Source organism: Lissotriton vulgaris, chromosome 4_1, assembly GCF_964263255.1.
Source record: "Lissotriton vulgaris chromosome 4_1, aLisVul1.2, whole genome shotgun sequence".
Lineage (NCBI taxonomy): Eukaryota > Metazoa > Chordata > Amphibia > Caudata > Salamandridae > Lissotriton > Lissotriton vulgaris.
Window position 1 is genome coordinate 1,721,551,360 of NC_141691.1, and position 21,123 is coordinate 1,721,572,482.

Below are 21,123 nucleotides of genomic sequence, written 5' to 3' on the forward strand. Positions count from 1 at the left end.
AAAAAAGGTCCAGCCAAAACCTCTGGCTAAGCACTTATAAGGACTCAAAGGAGCGACCTATAGGCTATGCCAATGCTTGTTTCTTTTATTTTCAATCAACACTGGCTTGCGTTGTGCTATCTGCCATTGAAGACCCCTTAAAGCAATGTGAAAACCATTTCTCTAAACTGCACACGGATGTGCCCTAGGTACATTTATGAAAGAACCTGCTTTTCGCCAGGCGGTTCGTCCCCCTGAATGGGCCAAGTGTTTTTATGCCGCATCTTTTAAGAGCCTGGTATAATATTCCTAAGCGTTCTTTACATCCGACTGACGGCTTTTTCCAGATAAAAATAATACTTGAATCTCTTTCTCTGCCTATAAAGCCTTATTGCAAGGTTGCTTTACATTCTTCCGGTCATCTAAATTTAACACTGTCTTTCTTCGCTAAAAAGGTTGCAGAGCTGATTTCCTTTTGATCTTGTATCTGTTGCCGATGCCTGGATATTTTCTTCTGTAAGAAAGTTTTGCTGGATGAGTCAGCTCTGAGTCACAGCCAGCATGAAGCCTGTAGTGCTTCAGACTAACTAATTGGAAAGGGCCTCAACTTTAATTGCAGCACAGGTATCAGTTCTCTCTTACTGACTGACGGTTAACTAAAATGTATTTTGTTTTTTACAGCAAGTTATTTAGGTGGTGGTTTTTTTAATCCGTATTTCCAGTTTATTTAAGATATCTTCAATAGGAAATTCATAGAAGCTGTTGCTATGAAAACCTTTTTTTATTTTCAGCATCTTCGAATTTTTATGCCCCTCGTAACATTTGTCGGTATTATAGTCCTAAGGGTTTTTCAAAACTTACAAATTAATTACTTAATTACAACTTACCACACACTCAGTTGGGCATAATGATGAATTTTGTATCTCCACACACGCTTCTGACTGCGCATTCCTGATTTTGCTTCCATTCAGGTTGCAGTGTTAAAATCTATGGACTCCTGCACCATTTTAAACCTTTGATCAGTGGACATCGGTGTAAATTGCAAAAAATGTATGTACTTTAGTTTTGCTGATAGTAAGCCGGTGCATTGTGGTTCCACTAATGTGGACAATATTAGTTACAATGACAATTCATCTGTTATTGGTGGTGATTGCTGGAATGGAATGCACCACTCACGACTGTCCATGGTAGGTCGACAAGGGCTTGGTACCTGCCAGTAGCTCTTTAAATTATTACCGTTTAGGTTCGTTGTGTAACTTAGTGCTATGTCGATATCCGGCAAGAGTGTGAGAACTCTTGCCTTCATGGGCGTGTATTGTATGCCCCTGGTCTAGTACCTCAAATATCAGTTGAGCAAGAGAAAAAAATGCTTAAAAGGAACAGTAAACTCCTTCCTTCTCTGTTGCTTATTGGACCTGGTTCACTACATAATTTTATCACTATTTTTCTCATTCAAGAAATATCATACACTGCAAACCTTACCCAAAGGGAGACAAACACAGAGAATTGTTTGATCATTTTAGCTGCAACATCTCAAACACGAGGTGTTGCACTTCTAAATGTACGTTGTCTGGGACCGAGTATAGATCATATTATTAATACCATGATATATCATATTATTAAAACCATGATGTGGTGGAGATGAGCCTGGGGTCATCCCACTTGAAAACTGTCCAGGTGGATTTTAGTATTTATGCACCACATATTTCCAGTTTGTGGTGGGGAAATATACTAATCTTTGTTTTCTTCAAAATCAAATGACTTGTCAGTCAAATATTGAAGCTGGTATTAGAACTTTCCAAATGAGCCAGCAGACCACATCTTCTACGATATGTTCACTTCTTTCCATTGTGGTGACATTCTCTGTCACAGCAGTAGTGTCTTAGCTGTCTCTTCCCTTGCTCCTGCAATTAGGGACTTTATTGGAAAATAATTCAATCTCTAAATTTATTGTCAGCAACACAATCTATTTGCTTTAGCCTAATCTACCCTACATTTTACCCGACATTTGTTTGAGACAAGTATTCTTGATGCAGTACTTTGAGGACAAATAGTTCGGAAGCCGCTGTTCTTTTAAGTCCTATCCTGCAAGGCCAGTCTCACAGTGTAGCAGTAGAAAGCCTAGAGCCATTTGTCATACTGGGCGAAAGAGGGGTAACTTACCTGATGGAGAGGATGTACTACTGACAAGAGAGCAAAGGATACCCAAAAGCCTGACCTTCACCCTAAACGTGTAGCTGTCGGCTCCCGAGGGTGGCTGGCACTGGGGAGGTACTTAAAGGTCTATCAGGTGCTCTCTACCAGAGGAAGTCCTTTATTTCTTTTTTTTAGGGCTCGCCTGCTAATGCGCTTGCACATTGCTGGCGAAGCTCTACAGTGGCTTATCCAGAGTTCAACCACTGGGGATTCCATGCAGTGCATGTGTGCTTTTTAGGTCATTGCGCAAGCCCTAAAAAGCGCGTGCACAATGCCACCAGCCGCCTGCCTGCCTGGCATTACCACATCAAAGGCAGCCCAGCCTCCCTCCCACAAGCTTCTCAGCGTGCGCTCTGCATTTCTCCTCCCAGCGCATTTCTCATCCCCTAATTATTCACGGCCGGCCGGCCGTACTTTCAGTTTCACGGCCGCCAGGCCGTGTCTCCTTTTATCCAGCGCATTTCATACGGGTCTAAAACTTTTTTATGCTGGGTTTGCCCTGGCGGATCATATGTTAGTGACTTCCCCCTACCTGGCACCACCTCGTTGTCGCATGCTTTCTACAAATGCGGTACCGCCACTTTTGTTTTAAACATCCTAATCAAAAGCGTGGGTGCCGCATTGCTTTCAATATAAAGAAATAGAAAAATAAAAATTAATGTAAAAGTGACTTGGGTCGGAGACTTGCCGTTATCTTAAGGGAGACACTAAAACAGCGTTTAAATACAACTCGATAACCTGTTCTTTCATGGTCCTTACCCTGGATTATATGCACTTTTTTATCTCTCCCTGACCTGGTCGCTCCAGTTCAACTCCTTGGAGGGTCTCTGTACAGCTTCACACGCAGTGCTGCAGCGCACAGAAACATGGCTCCGCCTCGAGGGAAATAATGTGGTTGTCAAGCTGTGGCGGATATGGCAGTGCAGGGACGGGTGACCATTTCATCCGCACTGAGCCGGTGGTGCCCTAAGAACATCCAAAGGGGGAGCATGGTCTTTCATCACTATCGTGCACCGCGCAGGACCAGATGGAGAATAAAACATGCATGGCTTGCCCACAGCCCTGAAAATGATTGCGCTCATTTACCATCAACAAAGAAAGCGCATTCAGCCAACTCACCACCCATCATGGTGACACACCTTTGCATACTGATTAAGTTTACAGATAGAGACAATGGCTCTGATATCATTAACAGTGGCGGGGGGTTTGCGATGCAAACAGCGCAAGATAAATTGCACCATCATTTTACATTAGGCAGCCTTACACTTCCACTGCACATCAAGGGGGCTCGGCTTCGCTGCATCTCACGGCTGCTGTTTGTCTGATCTCAGACTTGCAAAGAGAAACATTACGTCACTTATTTAAGGACGATGAAAACAGGACAAATATGTCGCCTACATTTTCTTGTGGGCAGGTATAGCTTGCAATGAAAGGTAGTAGGCAGGATGAAGTGTGTTTTAGGAAGATGGGAAAAAGTGTTTTCTCCTCCCCTAATTATTCACTGCCCACGGCTGGCCGGCACATCAAAGGCTGCTGCTCCCCGTGCGTCTCGTCACCCTTACTCTCCCCTATTCTACCCTAAACTATTTCTGCTTCTGCACAAATGCATCCTCAAGCCTTTGCTTTCAGGACAAGCTCATTTTACCGAGCTTCACATATAATTTCGGCACAAACTTCTTAATCGAGGGAGACCGCAGAAAACATTAATATTCTTTCACATACTCATCAATCCAGAACAGAAGTATTGTCAATACTATATGCCACAAAGCGAATATTGTTGCTTATTTATCATATGCAACTAACAGCCCTTGACAAAGCCAATAACGCTAGCTTGTTGTAGGTAAACTTACTTTTTGTATTATAAATCTAGATGCAATCACAGAGGCAGCAAAATGCCAGTCAGGCGGCACACTATGATCTGCACAGGTTTTTAGCTGGGGTGTTTTAAGCCACACACTTAACTGCATCGGCCACGCCCCTTTGAGAGACACCCCCTCCCCACAGGTCTGATAGGGAGGGGAGCCCTTGAACTATCACAGCTCCGCTGGTACATCTTACCATGAATGAATGTTATTCATTAGCAATGTGTTCATTGGACGAATGTCACACTAGTGCTCAAAGGTGAAGTGGAAAGGAGGAGTGGCGAGTGAAAAAGCACTGCTTGCACCAGCAGTGGCAATTCAGATCATCTACTCTAGTCCAGGCGGTGATACCCTCAGCTGGTGAGCCGTGCACGGTCCCAGCGTGCGCCGTGCATATGGGGCTGGTGTATGACGCCATGGCCCCAAGCGGCCTTTCACTGTCAACCTCGTGACTTTCCTTGTAGGGGAGGCTCGTTTTATTTGTGTATCCAACAGCTCGGGACCCTTTTACAGCCCCCTGAAGGCACTGCATGATTAGAACTCAGACTATCAGCTTTCGGTCGAAGGTTCATTGAAAAGACAGGCAGAGGCTGCGGTTTATCCACAGCGCTCAGACTCTAGTCACCCCAGCTGCAAACGTGACATATCCATGCGGAGGTTCAAGTATCTTTAAAGGCCGCAAAAGAAATGAAACTGCAAGATTAAAGACGCGAGATAGAGAGGCACCTCAACTCATGACTTGGCCGAGACTGTTACTCCCGATTAAAGATCTGATTCACATAGAAAGATAAAAATGTATAACATAAGAAATAAGTCTAATATTCTTATTGAATTCCATTTTGGGACTTCTAAAATAATAATTACACACGAAATCGAATTACCCTCCCCCCTCACTCCCCTCTCCCCTCTCCTCACTCTCCAATCCCTCTCTCCCCTCCCTCTCTTTCCCCTCTCTCCCCACTCCCCTCTCTCCTCACTACCCTCTCTCTTCACTCCCCTCTCTCCTCACTCCCCTCTCCTCACTCAACCCTCTCCTCACTCAACCCTCTCCTCACTCTCCCCTCTCCTCACTCTCCTCTCTTATTCTCTCTCACCTCTCTTCTCCTAGCTACTCTCTACCCCCTTACCTCTCTCCTCTCCTCTCGCTCCCCTCAGCACAACCACAGCATCACTGAGGGGCACCACAACATCACTATGCGCCACTACAGCATCACTGAACCCCACAGCATTACTCATGGCCACCACAGCATCACTCAGCATCACCCCAGCATCACTCACCACCACTCACCATCACCACATCATCACTCAGCATCACCCAGCATCACTCAGCACCACCACAGTACCACTCATTATCGCCACATCTTCACTCAGCAACACCACATTATCACTCAGCACCACCACATTATCACTCAGCGCCACCCCAGCATCACTCAGCACTACCACAGCATCACTCAGCACCACCACAGCATCACTCAGCGCCACCACAGCATCACTCAGCGCCACCACAGCATCACTCAGCGCCACCACAGCATCACTCAGCGCAACCACAGCATCACTCAGCGCAACCACAGCATCACTCAGCGCAACCACAGCATCACTCAGCGCAACCACAGCATCACTCAGCGCAACCACAGCATCACTGAGCGTAACCACTGCATCACTGGTTCAAATATGTTCTTTCAATGTTTCAAGCTGTTTTCAAGCTTTCACGCTTTATTACAAATCACAAAAAGATGTTAATATTTCACATTAAGCTTGCTTAATCTCCACTACGGCCCCCCCGCGGCGGGATGCCTGGCTTTCACCTTGGGGATGCCCAGTACGGGTTATCTCACAGGGAAAAGCCAGGACGGGTTCCCAAGGCAAGCGCCTAGGGTAAGTCGAGCGCTATAGAAGATCACACATACATACATACATACATACTTCTGTTCTTGGATTTTCGTCACAATAAAAAACACTGAACATAATCTTCACAAAAGTTATATACAAATGTTTAAGCTATTGCCATTACAAATTAAAGAAATTATTTAAGTATTAATTATTAAAAAAAATTAAGCCATTGGTATTTGTAATATCAATACATCTAAGTCACGTAAATACAAAACATGTTCCATTACAAATGCTGTAGGCGTTCTACCTGTATTTAAACCCTACTGCTTCAGGTGGTAGACTCATCATAATCCTGAAAATAAGAGAATATGTATTTTCTTTCATTGGCTTCTTGTAAAACTCAGTATTTCCTATGTCAGTGGGTGCATGGCCAGCAGCAGAATCTGAATATGTAATTTAGGTGTGGAGTTTTGTAAGAATCTCTCCTTCAACCCACAAGCAACCATCTACCAGCATCACTCAGCGCAACCACAGCATCACTCAGCGCAACAACAGCACCACTCAGCACCACCACAGCATCACTGGTTCAAATATGTTCTTTCAATGTTTCAAGCTTTCACGCTTTATTACAAATCACAAAAAGATGTTAATGTTTCACTTCTGTTCTTGAATTTTCGTCACAATAAAAAACACTGAACATAATCTTCACAAAAGTTATTTACAAAAATGTAAGCTATTGTCATTACAAATTAAACAAATTATTTAAGTATTAATTATTTAAAGAAATTAAAAGCCTTGTTATTTGTAATATCAATACATCTAAGTCACGTAAATACAAAACATGTTGCATTACAAATGCTATAGGTGTCACATTTGCGAAAGTTATAACTATTGCCACTGTAAATGACAAAGCTATTAATTTAACTATTTGAAAAAATAACACATAAATTAAAAAAAAACATTCTTAAGACCAATAGCTCAGACTTTCCTAATGCGAGCCCTATTGCATTTCCAATGCTTGTTTAACAGTGGGGTGACTATGGCTTGTTTCCATATCTCCGGGAAGACGGCTGTTTCTAAAGATTTGTTAAAAAGTTGTGTGATGGCAGGCGTTAGGATAGGTATAAGCTGTCTAAAGATGAAGTGAGGGCAAGGATCAAGAGGTGATCCGGATTTAATTCCCTGCATAGTGCTGGCAACCTCATCTTCTGTTATTGGGATGAAGCTATTTAGGTTAGCAACATTTTTGGGGGAGGAGGTGGCTACTTTCATACTGTACCCAACATTTTTTGGAAAAGAGGTGGATACTTTTGTACTGTTGTTGATATTGAAAGTAGCATATATTTCCTCTATTTTGTCTGTAAAGTAATTGCTAATCATTTCACAGTTTCCACTTGAAGGCTGTAGTGCTTGGGACAGACAGTTGGGTTTGCACAATTCATTTATGATTTTATATAATTCTTTAACAGAATTGCCGTTTTTGTTTATTCTTTGTGCATAATTTTGTTTTTTAGCATTTTTCTATGGCTAGATAGTACGCTCTGAGCTCCTCTTATAGGTTAGTTTGTCCATATCTGAACGAGACATTCGCCAGGTATGCTCCCTGTTTTTACAATTCCTTTTTAGGGTTTTAATTTCTGTGGTATACCATTTGTGGGAAAAAGCAAAAAGAGAGCGGGGGTGAGAGGAGATGGGAGGGAGAGGGGAGGGGAGAGGAGACGAAGAGAGAGGTGGAGAGGAAAATGGGATAGATTGGAGATTATTGGATGAGAGAGGGTTGCGAAGATGAATTTGAGAAATAAAGGAGTTAAAGGGATGGGGAGACAAGGCTGCGAGACAAGGCGAGAGAAAGTGTTATAGGCCACGAGGAAAAGGATGGGTGTGAGGAGGACAGAGAGGTGAAAAAGATAGGAAGTGTGAGGAGAGGGCAGGGCTAATGGCGATACATTGGGGAAAGAAGTTCAGGGGAGGGCGTGAAAAGTGGGAAAGGAGGAAACTAAGAAGACGAGGGGGAGAGAGAATAGAAAGGCAGACTGGGGGCTATGTGGACGTGGGGTAGATGAAAAGGGTGATGGGAGTGAAAACTGAAGCTGGGGCTAGAAAGGGACGGGGAGGAAGAGGGTACGGAGGGCAAATGACAGATAAAATCAGTGAAATGCGAGTTAAAGGGCTAAAGACGGGCAAGTGGAGTGAGAAATTGTGATGGAGTGGGGCGGAGAGGAAGGATAAGAAAGGTAGGGGAGGGGGAATGGCATTGAAGTGAGGCGCACACGCGAGAGGAAGGCCATATGGCACCTCTGCTTGTGCCTGTGAAAGTGCTCGCCCTCCGGATGGCGCCTCGAGCGCTGAAAGCTTGCGGCTGCCCTCGGGCGCTGAAAGCTTGCGGCTGCCCTTGGGCGCGTAACTGCAAGCTTGAGGCTAGCAAAAGCCTCTGGTGGCACTTTTAAAAGCCACTTACTAAATGTCTTGAAGACACAGCGCACATGCGCTGTCTCATTCGAGACCTAAAAACAGGGCTATGGCATGGGTAACATATATCTGCGAGTTAGTGACGAAAAAGGGTCTAGATGTTTCAGCCTGTTGACCCTCAATAGAGGTGTTATAGCATTCGTCAGGATCAACGTGTGCTGCTGCTTGCAAAGATAATATATCCACAATTAGTATATAAAGTGTTAGTCGATAATCATGAAAACTGTCCTGAGTTTTTTTTAAATCAATAGGAAAACTGTGAAAACGAAAAAGAAAATACAAAACCAGTGATCCTTTTCTTCTCTGGCGTGTCTCAAAGTAGATTCACTGTGATACACGTATGTTTCAGGAAATCTGCCTCACCTTAACGTGGCATGCAGCTCAGGGAGGGGGCACAGCTCTCGCAGTTGGTACTTTGGGCACCGTGGTCTGCAGCCGGAGGCCCGACTGTGAAGGTAGCCCTATCCTCATAAAGGTCCCCTAATAGTAGGGGAACACCCCCACCCCAACTTGAATCTTCAAAATTTTTGTTCATTGTACCTGCTGGAAAGTCCGGATATCTTAGAATGGGGGCGAGTGGGGAGGGGTATGTGATGGTCGCATATTGGTGACTGATCTTATACCAATATCGCAGGAGCATAGCAGTGGCGAATAATGGTGCCGGGGGCGGAAAATGGTCTCAGGGCCATCCACATGAGATGGGGAAGGAGGATGGGAGGCAGCCCTGTTAATCTAATGTTATGTGTTTTTTTTTTATAAAGGCACATCTTTGAAATGTATGTGGTTCTGTCCACATGTAAAGCTTTGATATGGTCTAAGTAAGTAGTTTGTACTTTGTATTAGATATTTCTTCCAGGCTATAAATATGCCATACTTTACTAAAACAGTCCACACTGTAAAATGTGGATTCTGCATAAAAGCAGTAGAGCAATTATGTTTAAGATTGGCAACACTTTAGGTTGCACTCTCATCATTCCAAAGGTCAGCTCCACCTTCAGTCACACATTTTGGCTTTATTTTGACTGCTGATCAAAGTAACTGAAATTCTTTTAAAATGTATTGTAATGAGTAGTTATTTAAATATATGTATATAGTTGGTGTGTCGCAATCAGTAGGCTCATTGAAGATGAATATTTTATAAATAAATTCAGTTAGCGGTAGTTACATTCTCCAGATGGTTGAAATATGACTAAAATTCAGACTGCGCGGCTGAAAAAGATGCATCATGAGTTGTAAAAGCAAAAATAAGTAAATTAGAATATTAATAGGAGAATGGATTTACATAGTTTCTGGTCATGGGAGACTTTGCATTCCCACTCTGCCAAAGTAATCAATCTAATCTGTACTTTCGGCTTGATTTTATAAATGCTTATTAGTCATATATCTATGGAAGAGATAATATTTTGATTTACAGCTTCTGTTAGACAACTGCATTCCTCCTTGCTCAACTAAGAACAATGCAGTGTGTGATGTGTAAAGTCTGCTCCATCCAGATTACCTTTGGGGAATTTCAGTGACACCTGGACTGTGCTGATGGAGGTCCCTGATAGAGTCAGGCATGCTGCCTGCCGCGCTTATGTGCCATCTCACTATTCAGATCTGTCTCACAGTCATCTCCAGTCTTACAGAGAGAGGTGTTTAATGTAAAGTAGTATAAGCAGGTGCGAGCAAAAATACTGCATCATCCATCCCAAACGCAACCATGAATGAATATCGAGCATTTCTTTGTTTTGAATAATTTCAAGTGACGAGAATGAGTACCCTCTATATTTGATATTAAAACCTGATAAGCTTTTAATTATGACCAGCACTTTTAATTTTATCCGTTGTACTTGTTTTTTCCAGATGAGCCTTAGAATGAAATGGCGCTCCATAATGATCCTATTAAATGACAATTTCCAGTTGACATTCTTTGATCAAAACTTTATAAATAAATACATTTCATACTTTAGATAGATGCTTTCCAACTGTCATTTTTTTGGTTTATGATAATCAATCGTAAGCTGATTTTTTTCCTTATATCCAGCAAAGACGTTAAATGTTTTTGCTGCCCATTTCATACAGCGGTACAAAAGGGGGTGGTGATGGACGGAGCATCTGAACACTCACACCCAGTCAAAAGATCTGGGTTAAATCCATCACCGTTATTTAGCCCACTTTTACAACGCGGTTGTAACAACGCAAGTCGTTACAACGACTTGCGTTGGGGGGGGCTCAAATTAAAAAAAATGAATTTACTATTCCAACACCAGTCCCCGTGGATAGTAAGGAAGGTGTTGGGATAGTAAATTAAATGATTTACTATCCTTGAGCGCCCCAGCGCAATTCGTTGTATCAACTTTCGTTGTTATGACTGCGTCGTAATGGAACGGCGTTGTAACGGTTGCGTTGTAAACGTCGCATACCCATACATACAGTGTGACCCAAATCCTTTTTGAAGAAGATCCTTTCCTACACGAGCTATCCCAGAGTGTTTTAAACACTGGTAACTAAAATAACCCCCTAGGCTTTCCACAAACTTTTCATCTCACCCTAAACTATGCTCAATGCCGGCCCTTCACTGCCTCCAAAATATCAGAGCGAATCCATACCCATTCTACAAACCAGATGCTCCCCAACGTATACTGGGAAGGCCTGAGCAGTGGCCTAGAGATCCTTTGCACACAAAGATAGCAGTGTAATAAGAATATCTGGCCTGATGCTGGGACAGGACCTTCCAGAAGGCCACTGTAATGACGTTCTTAGAGTTAGGGCGGTTGACTTTAGCACTTTAAGGCAAATGAGGTACACAGTGGGACATTTAGCTGTGGCCATGGGAGATTCTGCCAAGAACTCAAAATTAGCCCTTTTGCTAATACTAAAAAATGTTCATATGTGTTTACCTACATGTGTCATATTTAAAGTTTCAGGTACACTTTTGAGATTTTATTCAGCCTACAGCCACTAAGTCTTCGTATAGAAAGGGTATAGGTAAAAAGATATCAATACATTTTTGAGATAGAAAAACATGTTTACATAGTTTATATCTTAAAAAAAAGTTAGAAAAATAGAGTAAGGTCACACTTTAAAAAGCAGTCTTGTGCATCCTCTGCTCAGAATACGGTTTCAGGGCCATGCAATGTACTTGAGAGTTGGGGAAAACATTTCCTTCAACCTTAGGTTTCAAAATTCAACTTTAGTTAGCTTTTTCTTAAAGAAAAGCAGGAAAACGTCTCCTGGAAGCTTACATCAGATATTTACATTTTGGACAGGTGCACCACACTTTTTCACATATTTTTTAGCTGCCAAATATGCTAATGAAAGATAAAACAAATTTCAAATGTCTGGAAACGAAAAAAAACCGGGGTACCATGGCATATAGATTGCTTCCTTCATTGTCTTTCTCATGTACGTAAGCCTATGTTTATGCTTTTTACTTGTGAGTGTTCTCTGGCTTTCCTTTAGGTTGCCCCACTAAAACAAAGATTCACTTCTTTCCCTCTCGCACTATTTTGGCAAGGCCTTCTTTCTTGTGTTACTCCTTGTTAATTCTCTTATCTTCCTCCGCTTGTAAAGTCTGCACTATAGACATCCCTTCTGTATCTTTCGCCATGCATACCTCACATGCCTATATTTGCAAGTACTAGCTATATCATCTTTGTCAGATCCTTTCTCTGGAATCTGCATAGCTCATCTCCTCGATCTGATACACTTGTACCAATCTTATTGAAATGTTCTTATATTTAGTAAGTCAAGTCAATTGGTCTTTATTTCGATTATCAAATCATTAAAGACATTATGCATCGATAAAAATTCATAATATAAACCATTAAATTCCACCATATACTGACATTTATGACACGCTAGATCACAAGTATAAAACATTTAACGATCAGAATAATAAAAGCAGAATGAAAATTATTTACATAGTTCCGTTAATATACCATCTAGGAGAACATTCATGATGTTTAGTATTCCGTCTCCAATTTTAAATTTTTTATCTTTAGGTCGAAGCCGGTTTGTTTACAACGTCTTGGGGACATTTGGGAAGCTTCCCTATGAATGCATTCCGCCCATTGCTTACCATTGGTTTTTTGGTTTGGCTTTATTTGTTCTAGGCTGTCCAGCTTCAGTTAGTCCATTACCTTACCTAAATCTTATTTTCAATATCCTACCAAGTGCTTCCTTTCTGTAAACAGGCCTTTAAATCTTGTTCTTTCTTCTCACATTTGCTGTGCATCCAAAGACAGAGGTCAAATGTTAGGCTCTGTCTTCTTAGGGAGTTTGGTGTTTACTTCACTTTCTCTGATTACAAGTGAGAGGATTTACAGGACAATCATGCTGGCTACTGGGCACATTCTGTATTGTGGTGGATACTAATATTTTAATACCATCAAAACGAATCAATACACTAGGTGATTACATTTCTACACGTTTTGGTTTGTGCGCTGTATACATTTATCAGTACAACTGTATGTCTCTGCAAATGTAAAGGTAATTTTAATTGAAGACCTATTGTCTGTAAGGGCAGCGCGGTATCACACCAGGCATACTCCACTTTACCCTATCATACTCTGCACAACTCCACTTCAGTGCACTCTGCTCTACACAACTCCACTCCAGTGCACTCTGCCCTGCACAACTCACACTACGTCAGTCCAGTCTACGTCACTCCAGTCTACGCCACTTCCGTACTGTCACTGTACTCTACTCTATACCACTCCACTCTACTCCAGTGCACTGTATTCCATCCCCACTCTATGCCACTGCACTCTGTCTTACTCCACCCTGCAACACTTCACTGTCCCTCTCCACTCTGTACCACTGCAATGTACGCTGCTCCACTCCACACCACTCTGCTCGGTACCACTCTACGCCACTGCACTCTATGCCAATGCACTCTACACCAATTTACTCAAAAACAATGCACTCTACGCCACTGCCCTTGACGCCAATCTACTCTACGCCACTATGCTTTACAACACTGTATGCCACTGCACTCTACACCATTGTACTTCACACCACTGCACCCTACGCCCCTCTATTCTACTCTGTACCACTGTACTTTATGCCACTGCTCTTTACGGCACTCTACTCTGCACCACTCTACACCCCTGCACTCTACGCCAATGCACTCCACACCACTCTGCTATACACCCCTGCACTCTCTTCCAATGAACTCTGTCACTCCACTCTACTCCAATACATTCTACTCTGCAGTACTGTTCTCTACGCCACTATATGTCAATGCATTCTATGCCCCTACATTCTATGCCACTCTACTCTACATCGCTACATTCTATGCCACTCTACTCTACATCGCTTCACTCTACACCACTGCAGTCTACTCTGCACCACTCATCTCTACACCACTCTGTGCCAATGCACTCTGACATTACACTCTTCCCCACTCTACTCTGCATCACTCCACTCTACGCTAGTCCACTCTAATGTACTCTGCACCACTGCACGCTATGGTGATGAATTCTGTGCCACTCTGCTTTAAGCCACTGCACTCTTTGCTGCTTCAGTCTACTCTGAAATAATCTGTTATGTCACTGCACTCTACACCACTGTAATCCATTCTGCACTATTGCATTTTACACCACTTCTCCTTACGCCACTTCACTTTACACCACTGCACTCTATGTTAATGCACTCTACTCAAAACCACTACACTGTACACCACTTTACACCACTCTGCAACGCTGCACTCTATGCCTTTGCACTCTATACAACTGCACTCTAAGCCACTCTATTCTACTCTGCCCCACTGTACTCTACGCCACTGCACTCGATGCCATTCTACTCTACTGCACTCTGCGAAACTGTACTCTCTGCCACTGAACTGTGCGCTACTGTACTCTTCGCCTTTCTACTCTAATCTACTGTGCAGCACTGCATGCCTCTACAATCTACACCTCTATACTCTACTCTGCACCACTCTATGCCAATGTTCTCTACCTTACTATGTACCACTGCACTATTCACCACTGCACTCTACACTACTTCAGTCTAGGTCTCTCCACTACACTCTGCACCACTCTGCTCTACGCTGGTGCACACTACTCTATGCCACTCCTCTCTACCATGCTCTACTTTACCCTGCAGCACTTCACTGTACTCTGAAACAATCTACTCTACACCGCTGTATGCCATTCTACTCTAAACCACTTTACTCTACCCAATGTACTCTATGCCACTTTACTCAAAACCAATGCATTCTATGCCACTGCCCTCTGCGCCAACTACTCTGCTCCAATGCGCTCTATGCCACTATTGTAAATAAATTGTGTGTCTTGTAAAGCGCACTGCTACCCGCACCGCAGGCCTCGTAGCGCTATAGACCGCTGGGGAACCCGTCCTGGCTTTCCCTGTAAGATAGTCCCTCCTGGGAGTCTCCAAGGTGAAACCAGGCATCCCCGGCGTTTGTGAGGGGCCGTTGTGGAGATGAGGCAAGCTTAATGCCCAGAGTTGCCGAGTGTGATCCATGATTAGAGTAGGCACCGAGGCGAGAATTATCAAGTCCGCTGATCCTGGTCCAAGACCCTGCCGCGTCGGGAATCGAACCCTGGTCCCAGGCTGTTCTCTGCTCTCGGGTCTGCCGCCTCTAACCAGTGAGCCACACCACTTCACTCTGCCGCCTCTAACCAGTGAGCCACACCACTTCACTATACTCTACTCTCCAACACTCTACACCATTGGACTCTGCTCCACTGCATGCTCTTCCACTCTATCTCACTCTATTCTGCTCTGCACCACTGTAATGTATGCCACTGCTCTCTACACCGTTCTACTCTGCAGCACTCTTTAAGACACTCTGCTCCTCAAGACTGCACTCTCCACCACTGAACCCTACGGCACGGCACACTACACCATTGCTCTCTGTATCACTGGACTCTCCGCCACTCGATTTTAATCTGCACAACTGTACTGTATGCTACCGCTTTCTACTGCACTCTGCGCTACTTTATTCCACTGCACTCTACTCTGCACTGTTCATCTCTCTGCCAATGCACTTTACACCACTACATTCCACACCTCACCAATCTACACTGCACTCCATGCCACTGCACTTTACGTAGCTCTTTGGCACTGCATTCTTCACCACTCTACATCTCTGCACTCTATCCTGCAACACCTCCTTTTTACCCTGCACCACTTCACTCTACTCTGAAACAATCTACTCTACGCCACTGCAAACTACACCACTCTACTCCACCTCGCAGCACTCTACCCTGTGCCACTTTACTCTACTCTATTGCACTCTATGCCAATGCACTCTAAACTACTTTACTCAAAACGAATGCACTCTATGCCAATCTACTTTGCACCACTGTACTTTCGGCCACTCTACAAAACTCCACTCTATGATGCTCTACTCCATTACATTTTACTCCACTCCACAACTCCACTCCACAACACTCTGCTCCGCTCTATGATGCTCTACGCAACTCCCTCTATGCCACTCCATGCCACTTTACTCCACTATTCTACAACACATTACCCCACTTCTCCACTCCACACCAATATTCCATGTTACGCCACTCCATGCGTCTCCACTCCACAGCACTCCACTCCACCTTAGGCTTCTCTATGTCATTCTACTCTACTACACTACTCCACTCTATGACAATCTACTCCACACTACACAACAGCCTCTATGCCACTCCACTCTACTTCAATCCACAATACTCTACTCCACTCTGACCGTCTACTCTACTCGACTCGACGAAACTCTGCTCCTTCCACAACACTGTGCCACTCCATTCTTCTCCTCTCCATGATTCTCTAGACTAATCCATACCACCCCACTCTACTCCTCGGCACTCTACTTTATGACACTAACTTTTAGCCATGCTGCCAGCTTGGTGTACAACAGGGCTAAAACATTGGCAAAGCCAGTAGCTCTAGCATAGGCAAACCCTATTTGCTTTGCCAACTCTTGTTAAAGTTCTTGTCTACTCCTTCAACATTAGTGACTACTTCTATCCAAATGCATCCTCTTCATGCAGCTGTGTATGAAACTTCATATTGACCCTTTACTTTGATGTTTTCCACCCCAACGCATTTGTTCTCCCCCCCTGCATATATCTTCTCTCAAAAAGCCAACAGCGTCTCGTATCTAAGTACATCTTCCACACACAAGTGATGTTTAGTGACAAAAAGAAGCCTGTGGTAGTACTGGCTACCGCTTCCATGCAGTTGTTGACCTATGTGTATTTTGGGACAGCATGCTATAAAAACAGAATCCTAAAACGTAAACACAGAGGCCTATTTGGGTTTGGAAAGTGCAGGCGCTGTTTCTTCCAAGAGATGCAATGTCCCTCGTTTAGAGAACAGGGGTAACACAGGATTCTGAGCAGTGGTATTACCCCTGGATTTGTGCTATCTTCTAAATGTGGGCTTTGTCTTTGTGATGGAAATCCAAGATGGCAGCAGTTTGAAATAAGAGTTCCATCATTTAATGCCAGCACTCAAACGTGACAATGCCAGGTGTATATATAGGCAAGTCATTCAGCAGGGCTTTTACAACAACTTTAGGCGCCTTTCTTAAGCGCTAGAATAGGGGAGGTTATGATACCTAATGCAGACCTGAATGGCCCGATGCAGTTGCCATCTGTGTAAATGCAGATAGAGTTCTGATTTGTCGAAGGTGATTCGCGTGCACTGTCCTCCGTTCATAATTAGGCTACCAACATCCAATAATAGCCTCTCTTTGTTCCCAGAGTGGGCACTTTAATGTTTATAAAGTTAATCTTTGTATGCATTCTTATATGTATGTTGCAGAAAGAAATGGTTAACTTTAAAACAGCATCTATATTTATTTCCAGCAGATGTGAAGATTCCAGAACAGGAAATACACAGAATGATCACGGAAGTTACACACGGTGTGCATTTACTACCACACAAGTAAAGTGCTGCACCCCATGGATTTACTATGGATACATCTCAGAACTGCCCCCTTGGCTCCTGAAGAAGAATCACTCTGCATCACTGAGAACGCACGTTTGGAGCTTCTTGTTACAGACAGTCCCAGGTAACCAGCTGCACTGCCTCCCCCTGCACACCCCATGGATGCTGGAAAAACCTTTTACTGAACCAAGGGGATGCTGCAGAAACAGATAAGCTTCAGCCCTGCACACCTCTGGCCCCAGGTACTATCTTATATTATACTACTCATCCATGGTGCACCGCCCTGTGAGCTCCAGGCACACAGGCCTGCTACAGCCCCCTCTACTCCAATAACCAGCCATACTCCGCATCATATATGATGAGGTATACCACGTCCCCGTGCAAACTGACAGCGCACCCCATGTTCGAGGAGCTGCTCTGCATGCAAGGGCATGCTAGCTGCACCCTTTATTAAGGTGCTCCAAAAAACCACCCCAGGGTGCTAGTAGTAAAGAGAGCTACAGTCTGAACACCGCTAGAAAAAAAGCTGTTGCTGGCCCCCGGAAAACCAGCTAACCAGATCACTGGAAAACCCAGAGAGAAAACGACTGTTAAATATCACCAGTGAAAACAGCTACAATACGCAGCTGGAAAAAAGCCACATTTGAATGAGCTTCAGTGCCTCTCTCACTAGAAACACAGCTACAGCTGCAGCCGCCACCCAAAAAGAAACTGCAGTCCATCACTAGAGAACCACGGGTGGTGAGGCGCAAGAAGCAGCCGTAGTGCGACACTGGTTAAACAACCACAGTACACCACTCATAAAAAACATCTCTGCACCAATGGATAAATATGTGATACGCACAGGTCCAGCATATCCAGGCATAAACAACGGTATTCTATAAATAAATAAATCAGTATATTGAAACTCTTGAATGAACAGGTAAACCTTGCCACCTGCAAAAGCGTCTGTGTTCCAGCTCCCATATAACCTGCTGGTCAGCACCACCTGAATAACGGGTATGTGGAATCTCCAGAGGGAAGAAGTAAACCTTGCCATTGATTACACCGTGATACAGTATTTCTGGAATAAAAGGAATATTCTGCACCTTCTGGCTAACCAACTATGCTGCTTCTCCCTTACACAGAGCTGCTTCATATGAATTTATGTCTCAGCACCAAACTTTGGAATGGTGCAGAAGATCCAGTCAGCCACGTTTCCTTGGGCCTTCCAACCAAGCATTGCTGCGCATGAACACCTAGGTACTATGTTTGCAGAATACTGAAATCACCCCAGGTGGTGCAACTGCAGACAAATGGCGGACCTCGCAGTCTCTACAAAGAGCTCTGGGTTGTGTAGATGTACACGCCATCGCCACATATAAAACTCACCTCTTTGTTTAGTGCTCTTTTACTTGACCTCTAAATATGTGAGATGATAGTTTTGTTAAAAACTTCTTGAAGTGCCTTTACATTCCACAGTACTGTAAAGTACACAAGCAACCGTGTCATATCTGTCTGTAGCAGATACTCTCATTGAGTGTTCCCACTATATCTTGTAGCCTTCAGAAATGCAATGCCACAATCTCACACAAAACATACATCTCAGCTTGGTAGAAAGGCACATAATCTGAAATCTAAAGAAGACATTCAATGTAACAAAAATACCACGTAACAAGGTCATTTTAAATAGGTTTGACATAACTTTAAGATCTCCCAGGATTGTTTCGAGATAAGTCTTAGGTTATTTTTTTTAATATTTCTTTTTATTAACAAATTGAATCAACGTCACAAGGCAAATCAAATTACAAATCATTTTACTATCTCGTACCCTCACTTGTCCATAAGAACCATATCCACATGCTTTTTAGGTCAAAGCTCAGTCTTAACCTCCTGTCTACGTTTGCTCATTGTGGGTTGGTATTAGTGGTGGAGTACAGATGTTCCCTCTGTAGTCGTTCCAGTTCTGCCAAACACAAATCCACTTTTTTGGACATCCCCTACCTATGTGTACTGTCTTCTCTCGTAACATGCACCAGTCCATATCTCTCTTCCAGACCGATACTATAGGTGTTCATGTTGCCCCCCACTTCTGCGCAATATTACGTTTCGCTATCATCAGTCCCAACTTGACCCAGGTGATGTGTGGACGAGTTAGGTCAGTGAGTTCCCACACATGGAGGAGGCACCTTTTAGCTTCTATTGTGATGTCCTGAGGGAGCACCTCACTCATTACTTCATGCACCTTTCTCCAGTAACTCTGTATATGCATTCCCATAATATGTGGAGAAATGTTCCCTCCTTGCCACAGCCCCTTCTACATGCACTATCGCTTACCCTCCCCATGCGCACCAGACACGGCCCAGTAATGTAGATACAGTGTAGGATCTTTAGCTGCTCTAGCCTCAGTCTGGCTGCTTTAGCCACCTCACGAGGTGAGGTGAAGGCTATGCCATCCCTTTCCCATTTGTCCCGGAGCTTCAGGAGGGGTTCGCCAGCGTGGTTTACTAACTTCTTGTAAGTGAAGGAGATGGCTTTCTTTGGCAAATCACCGTCCAGATTGCGGTCCTCCAAGGGGGAGGCCTCCGGGGGGGGGGGGGCGTTCTCCCTTCTGGAGACAAGACTGCAGTGCATGTAGCACTTGCATGTATTGAAAAAAATCTGTAGGGGCTAGGCCATACTCCTGTTGAAAGGCAAGGAACGATTTAACCTCTCCCTTCGCCTAGAGAGCGCCAATTTTTGAAACGCCTATAAGGTCCCACTTGTCAAAGCCTCTTGTAGATCAAAGATTGCCGAGCAATTCAGAGTCCCACAGCGGGGTGGCCAGTGTCACCTTGCAGTCCCAGCCCAAGCTTCTGGTAGCTGCCTGCCATACCGAGTGTCTTGTGGGCCCGGTCAGGCGACGACTCCCTGCAGTGGAGTAGAGTGCTCTATTGTAATTTTGAATAAGGAAGCTCTTCCCAACAGCGAAAGCGGAAGGGCCTTCCATCATTCCGAGTCACTCCTGAGTCTCCGTAGTCTTATGTTATTTTAAAGTGGACACAATAGCTGTGTCACCTTAGTTTTGACTAATGCATCAGCTTTCGATGTTGCCTCCAGCAAGGCCGCAGAATATTGGCTGTCTTAGTCCCTGTGCATCCTCCAGTGCTGTAGACCATTGTTCTTGTCCGTCAAGAGATCATGTAGCTGCACCCTGTGTGGTGCAGTGCTTTCTCTTGTATGTTCCACTCTACATCCACTTGGGGATTGCATGGATACAACTAGGAGGCAATTCAAAGGGTTAAAATTACCAGTGGAACACGTACACCTTTAACTAGATGGTGCATCAATTTCCACTTCATCATTGGGCAGTGGGACTTGAAACCTGTGTCCCCATAGTTGAAGTTTTTTTTAAAGGGACTGGTTTTACTTTAGTTTGCAAAAAAACTAACATTTGTCTGGTCAGCTGTCACAATTTCAGTCAAAACTATATGTGTTTTAAAATACACGGAGTCTCTGAAACAACAAACTTATGACTGCTCTTCCTCCCTAACAGCTATTTAAACATTGATAGACCAGATGGCCGGGCTATCGTGTAATACAAGGGATCACACATTGCATGCTCTTGGTTACCATCAGTCTTTCCAGAATTGGTAGGAAAGCAATTTTTTTCTCATATAGTGAAGATGGTACTGCCGCTATTTGTCACACAGTACAGACATGTCTTATAAGACCGGGCATCATCTTTGATGTCACTCAACTGGATTGGGTAAGATTCATTTCACAAACAAAACACATTGGCGGGGGGCGGGCAATGAGTGAGCTGGCGATAAATATTTGTGAATAGTCTATATTAATTAGCCAGTAGTTGTTTACACATGCCTTCAGCGCCTTTTTACCGGTTTATTTTTCAGATAGCTACTGTATGTTTTGT

At 43.8% G+C, this 21,123-nt stretch overlaps 1 protein-coding gene across 3 annotated transcripts in view; it reads left to right on the forward strand.

Moving 5' to 3' along the window:
- LOC147724452 (RING finger protein 151-like) overlaps positions 1-19,770 on the forward strand; it is a 285,148-nt gene extending 265,378 nt beyond the window's left edge. For 2 of the 3 annotated variants that reach the window (XM_086966007.1, XM_086966004.1), the window contains one exon: positions 17,153-19,770. The gene's annotated coding sequence lies outside the window, so the exon portion shown is untranslated. Of the gene's footprint in view, positions 1-17,149 lie in introns of all 3 variants that reach the window. The other variant, XM_086966006.1, reaches the window with a different exon arrangement.
- The last annotated feature ends 1,353 nt before the right edge of the window (positions 19,771-21,123 follow it).